Source organism: Castanea sativa, chromosome 7, assembly GCF_040712315.1.
Source record: "Castanea sativa cultivar Marrone di Chiusa Pesio chromosome 7, ASM4071231v1".
NCBI lineage: Eukaryota > Viridiplantae > Streptophyta > Magnoliopsida > Fagales > Fagaceae > Castanea > Castanea sativa.
Genome location: NC_134019.1, coordinates 45,871,177 through 45,878,306, shown reverse-complemented (window position 1 = coordinate 45,878,306; position 7,130 = coordinate 45,871,177). Strand labels below are relative to the sequence as shown.

The window sequence follows — 7,130 nt, the reverse complement described above, 5'->3', positions numbered from 1 at the left end:
ATAACTAATTTAAGAAGGGGCACCAAGGTGTCATGCCGAGCACTCAAAATGAAGAATTTAAGGTGTTTGCAACATCTATGACAAAGCGATATTTAACGTCACCATTGGCAAGTCTTTCCATGGCATTTTTACATAGTCTGATAATACCGAAAAAATCACCAGTAAGCTGCAAGCACTCCCAAACCGAAATAACACCTGAAAAAAGAAAATAGAGGACCTCGCAGAGAACACCGGTATGGTGCTGGCCAAAAACCCTCCGAAGGTTAAGTTAGAATCTTTTTTCCAACCCTAGAGTGCCAAAGTCGAGTTAATTATGCGTACCTTGATGCGAAGGTTTTTGGGGTATTTATGTTGGTGTAGGGTTATCACTCATGCCTTGGCCAGGAAACCCTTTCTTAGGATAACACTTCTTTCGATTCGACATTCCTTATCGAGTTCTTTTCCATATATGAGTCTTTTATTATGGTCAAACGTGTAATGCAAGAACTCCCTGTATTCACGCTTGTGTGGAGATAAAGTAAAGCCATATCAAACATATTGCGTGATGTAGGTTGATTCCCATTAAGAATCTATGACGCCAAATCAGTACCCGACGGAGACCCAATGTTGCCACCGTCCACTACGTGTCCTTGTAGTATTGATCCGTCAACCCACCTCATGTCAACACCACTCCGTCATGCTCTACGAGGAGAGATCCGTCTCATACTTTTATTCTCTTCAGTTGCCCCCTCACTCCTTGAGTCCGTTGCTACGAAATAGACGGACTCATGGAGTGGCAGTCTTCATTTTTACATGGCAAATAATTGAGACTTGACGGGCTAGGCTTATTTATGACGAAGGACACGTGGCCTTCATTGATTAGCTATTCCCCCTAAGCGAGGTGTCCCTTCGTATTCTGTGCCCTTTGTTCTATAAAATCTTGTCTTTTCTTCCTTCATTCTCACATTCTTATAAAAAAATTTGCAATCAGAGCGCCACCGTCATTTATATTGTGCATTTGTATTGTCCTGCTAATATATCCGTCATATCGTATTGCTCGACCTCGATCCGGTATGTGCTCTGATCCTTTTTTTTTTATGCACTTTCTGTAGATCCGTCAGTGTCTTAGGTTTTACTGTCATATGTAGGTAATGTCTAGTGCGTCGAGTAATTAATCGTTTGTCCGCGATGGGGCGGGCTACAATGAGGGATTCCCGTCAAGTCAAAGAGATCCTGACACTTCAAGTGAAGAAAGGAATCCGTCCGCTACCTCTCATTCCCTAGATGACGAAGGTTTGGAGTCGGATAGTTCAGAGGAGTCTTCAGGCAATAACTTAGACGGTGTCGATCCCCTATTCAATCTATGATCGGTCCGGACGGTCTTAGGGAGTTCGTCATGCTACCCCTATGGACGGTTAATGACTTTAACCGGCATATCCTCGTGACTCCATGCAAAAACATCTTGGTTTTCTTTGAGGAATAATGCGAGCGCTTGTCGGACTGTGTGGTTGGCCAGGGTGCTGATTCTCGTGGTTCGGTCGGGCCTAGAATCATCCAATTGTACTTCTTTTAATTCTTCCACCGGTTCGGCCACTATCCTCTGTTCCTCGATGCTCATTGCTTGTAGGTGGTCATCCATTTCCATCATGGCGATGTAACATTCCCGTGCAGCCACCTGATTTCCACGCAGCTCTCCAACTCCGTGTTCGGTGGGGAATTTGACCATTAGATGGTATGTAGAGGTAACAGCATTCCATGCATTGAGAGTTGGCCTTCTTAGGATGGCGTTATAAGCAGAAGAGCATTCGACCACAAGAAAAGCTACATCCTTGGTTATTTGCTGTGGGTAATCCCACACCGTCACAGACAACGTGACGACACCCAAAGGGTAGACCCTTGTCCCTTCGAAGCCAACAAGGGGTGCATTTGTTGGGACCAATCGTTCTCTACCAATCCCCATTTGTTGGAACGTGGGGTAGTAGAGGATATCCGTTGAGCTTCCGTTGTCCACTAAGACTCGATGCATGTTGTAGTCCCCTACCCGTATGCTGATGACAAGTGCGTCGTCATGGGGGTGGTGAAGGCATTGCGCATCTTCTTCTGAAAACCGGATGCTAGGGTTATCTCGTTGCATCACTTTCAGTGAGGAACCTGTCGACTGAATGCTTTGAACTGTCCGCAAGTAGGTCTTTCTAGCCTTTTTGGATGACCCTGCAGAAGTAGTGCCCCCTACAATCATCCGTATATCCCCTACAAGTGGTCTGGGATGCTCGTTCTCCCGTCGGGGATTTTGTTCCTGGAGTTGATCCGTTCTCTCTTTCCTCACGAACCTCTGTAACCTTCCTTGCCTAATGAGGGCTTCTATTTGTTGTTTTAAGTCATAACAGTCCGTCGTATCATGACCATGATCGCCATGAAAACGGTAGTATCTGTCTCTTGGCCTCTTGTTCGGATCTCCCTTCAGCTTGCCAGGAAACGTCAGGGTTCCTTCATCTTTGATCTGCATTAACACTTAGTCAATTGGGGCTGTGAGGGGGGTGAAGTACGTGAATCTTCCCGTAGGCGGTTTGGGTCGTCGATCTTCCCGTCGTTCTCTGGTTCTAGCCATTTTTCGTCCCTTGTTTGGTTATGTATCTTCCTGCCTTTCCCTCTTTCTAGGTTTCTCCTTTCGAGCCAGCAAGGCATCCTCTGCGTTCATATACTCCGTTGCCCTGTAAAACACTTCGGACATAGTCTTTGGGTCATTCTTGTACAGAGAAAATAGGAACTTACCCTTTTGCAGCCCATTTGTGAACGCTGTTATAAGTATCTTGTCATCTGCCTCGTCTATCGAGAAGGTTTCCTTGTTAAAGTGGGCTATGTATGATCTTAAAGTCTCGTCTTCTCGTTGCCTAATATTCATCAGACACGCAGTAGGCTTCTTTTGCCAGTGACTGCTGATAAAGTGTGATACGAACTGTGCGCCTAATTCCTTAAAAGTGCTGATGGAATTAGGTGTCTGCCTATTATACCAGTCTCCTGCAGGCCCTTTCAACGTGGTGAGAAAAACCCTATACATGATTTCATCCGATACGCCCTGAAGATGCATGAGGGTCTTGAAAGATTCCAAGTGATCCAATGGGTCCTTGGATCTATCGTAATTCTCCACCTGAGGCATGCGAAACTTTGGAGGAAGGGGGCATGAATTCACGAGCGCTGTGAAAGGCGAATCTATTCTATGGACTAGGTTGTTCAGGTCGCTGGAGATTCATTCTCTAAGGCCATTCATCATCACATCCATACGTTCCCTCATCTCCTGCATCTCAGCTGCTATGTGAGTTGGCAAAGTGTTCGAGACGGATGGCCGATTGGTCTCCTGCCGCTCTAGTCTAGTCAGAGCGTTGCTACCCTCAGGCCCTTCCGCGTTCCTCTCCTCCAGACTAGCACCTTCCTGGTCTTCCTCTGATGCGCTTGGGTGTGCATTCCTTTGCCGCAGTTGTTCTTCCAGATCATGATTTTGCTTGGTTAGGCGCTCAACTGCCGCCGCGAGTGTTTGGACTTGCCTCTCTAGAGTTGTGGCGTGCGGTTTGTCACCTTGATGGTTGGTTGTTGCCATCAATCGAGTATGTACCATGCAACTTTTTGTCTCAAGAATAGAGCAAAGGCTAAATAATCTATCTTTCTCACAGACGGCGCCAACTGATGATGCCGAAAAAATCACCAGTAAGCTGCAAGCACTCCTAAACCGAAACAACACCTGAAAAAAGAAAATAGAGGACCTCACAAAGAGCATCGGTGTGGTGCCGGCCAAAAACCCTCTGAAGGTCAAGTTAAAGTCTTTTTTCCAACCTTAGAATGTCAGAGTCGAGTTAATTATGCGTACCTTGATGCGAAAGTTTTTGGGGTATTTATGTTGGTGTAGGGTTATCACTTATGCCTTGGCCAGGAAACCCTTTCCTTGTAGGATAACACTTCTTTTGATTCTACATTCCTTATCGAGTTCTTTTTCATATAGGAGTCTTTTATTATGGTCAAACGTGTAACGCAAGAACTCCCTGTATTCACGCTTGTGTTGAGATAAAGCAAAGCCATATCAAACATATCGCGTGATGTAGGTTGATTCCATTAGGAATCTATGACACCAAATCAGTACCCGACGGAGACCCAGTGTTGCCACCGTCCACTACGTGTCCTTGTGGTATTGATCCGTCAACCCACCTCATGTCAACACCACTCCATTGTGCTCTATGAGGAGAGATCTGTCTCATACTTTTATCCTCTTCATAGTCCATAGGAATAACTTCAACATTTGCGATAATATTGTGCTTTGCTGCAAAATCAACCATCTTCTGTGTCTCTTTCATTCCCCCAACGCCGCTACCACCAATAAGCTTCCTTCTTGTTTAATCATGTACACTTAGAAATACAAGGAAGCACTAGAACTCAAAAAAAAAATGATCCTCTCCATTTGAAATAGACCCTTAAAAATAAACACTTACCCATAATTAAAGGAATATATGGTATCTCAAGAGCCTCTATTGGAAAACCAACTACAATGAATTTTCCATTAGTCTTCAACAAATCAATCAATGGTAGTATAGGGTGAGGGCTTGACACTATGTCAATGACAACATCCATTGTGTCCACGGCAGCCTAAGAGAGAAGAATTGTTCATGCTTATTTCATAACCAATTTTAGATTAAGCTTATTTCCATAAACTAATAAAGTTTGTATCCTCACTGGTGGAAAAACTGCTTTGAGGTATAGTCCAAAGTCAAATGGAGCTTACAATTATTTTTCAATAAAAAGGGATAAAGGATCGAATCCGGCTTACACCAAAAGAAATCCATAGTATCTTGACCTTATATAATTAAGAAAAATCATCTCTCATATCTATATAAAACAAAATAAAATTCCAACACCACATATTATGTTGTTGCAATCTTTCCAATCATTAAGGTCCAATAAATATGATATTGTATCTCATGTTTCCGATACATGCAATGGGCCTCTCATAACAAGTGGATTTCATACAATTATGGGGATTACATATTGTGAGAGAGCCCGATGCATTTTTTCGAAGCAGCCGATAACTATTCCAACAACACAAGGTGTCGTGTCGTGAGATGTTTGGTCAAGTCCAACTATGCCTATGATTTGCTTGAAGCTCATTTTTTTGACGTGCGTTGTATGTCAATTTGGATATCAACAGCATATCTTTAAGTGAGATATTTTGTATTAGTTCAAAATAAGAATAACTAGTTCTTAGTTACCAGCAATTGCTCTTGGTCATGACTAACCAAAAATGAATCCACCCCAAGCCGTTCCAGTGCTTCCTTTTGCTTGCTTGGAGAGGTGCTTATTACTGTGACCTTCGTTCCTAAAACTTTGGCAAACTTCACAGCCACATGACCCAATCCACCAAGCCCAACCACACCCAAATGTTGACCAGGCTTACAGAGTCCATAGTACATCATGGGACTGTACACAGTAATCCCAGCACACAAAAGTGGAGCAACACCATGTAATGGCAAACTATTTGGAATTGACACTGCAAAATGCTCATCTATGACTATGTTTTCAGAAAATCCACCAAAGGTTTTTAAGGACCAAATCATTTCGGGGCAATAAATTTCCCAGTCCCATTTGTAGTTTTTACATGTGCCACATGAGCCCACCATACAGCCCACACCGGCTTTATCTCCAATTTTGAATTTTGTGACATTGTGCCCAACCTTCGTCACTTCACCCACAATCTCGTGCCTATAAAAAATGAAAAACATTTAAAGAAAACAAAAGCTATGATCCAACAACTCACCAAAGAATTATTCAATAAACTATGAATCTTTGCAGATTATCATGTGATTCTACCAAATAAATTATATCAAGTCACCCATGTAATAATTTAATAAGTGAATCTCATGGGATTCAATTATATATATATAGTTGGTTTCATCAATCTCCTACATAAGCATGTGATTCTTTATATTCAAATTCATCATTTTTAATATATATAAGTAGTTGATGGTTCACTTTTCATAGGCATAAATTTAACTTTCAAATAGGTTAAACCATTAAAGGAACCTTTTAAATCACACATACATTGAATTAAAGAAAAAAAATGACATGAACATAATGATATGGTTTTTATCAAAAAACATAATTGTCAAACAAATTTTTCACACAACTTCATACACACATTGAAAAATTACCCTGGGACAAATGGATAGTTGGTCATTCCTGCTTCATTCTTAGCCATGTGAATATCAGTGTGACAAATCCCACAATAGAGTATCTTTATGGTGATATTGTTGTTGCCATTAGCCCTGTACAAAATAGCAAAGCAATGCCATGAAGCATTTGCACAATCTGATGAGCTTATAAACTCTAGAGTTTATAAGCTCAATAAGATCATATTGAGAAATAATATCAAGTAGAATATATAGGTAAATAAGTACCTTCTCTCGAAGTGGAAAGGAGAGAGAATTCCTGAGGAATCTCTAGCTGCTCAGCCGTATGTGTTCATTGTTTGTTTTTCTACTATTGATACTTTTGACATTTTTCTTGTGTTTTGATTAGCTGAAAGGGTATGTTGAAAATTGACAAAAATATAGTTGTGCTCAAGGAAAAAAATGGTTTAAAAATTGTAAATAAACATATAAACTTTTTTTTAAAAAAAACACTATAAAGTCTATTTTTGACATTTTAAATTAGGGTTTGTTTTTTGGGTTTCATTTTGATCTCTTAACATAAGTTTGAGATTTATCATCTTGATCTAAGAAAATAATCTTTCAATAAAAAAAAATCGAAAATTTAAAGGAACCAAAATGAAAATAATGCCAAATTTTATAGACGTAAAGCATAATCTAAACTCACTTTTTTTTAGAGGCAGAAAGGTAAGAAGTAAGAACTACTAAATACTTATCTTCTAAACTCACCTTGATTAGAGATAACCGATGGAAATGAAACTTGAAGCGATCAATAGAGGAGTCTCTAGTGATGGGTTTTATTGATAGCACACCATAATGTGGAGAGCAAGAAATGTGAGATTAGTGAAGTATTCAATATTATTACAACAGAGACAGGTCATTAATGGTGGGCTCGTCTTCGACTTTTCTAACATGTAACCAGTTTCGAATCCGTTCGGAATAAAAGAGCAGGTTGAAAAGTTG

The 7,130-nt window shown here is 40.9% G+C and overlaps 1 pseudogene; it reads right to left on the bottom strand.

Annotated features, from left to right (window-relative positions):
- Positions 1 to 6,517, bottom strand: LOC142643784 (putative mannitol dehydrogenase; annotated as a pseudogene).
- Between the last annotated feature and the right edge of the window lie 613 nt (positions 6,518 to 7,130).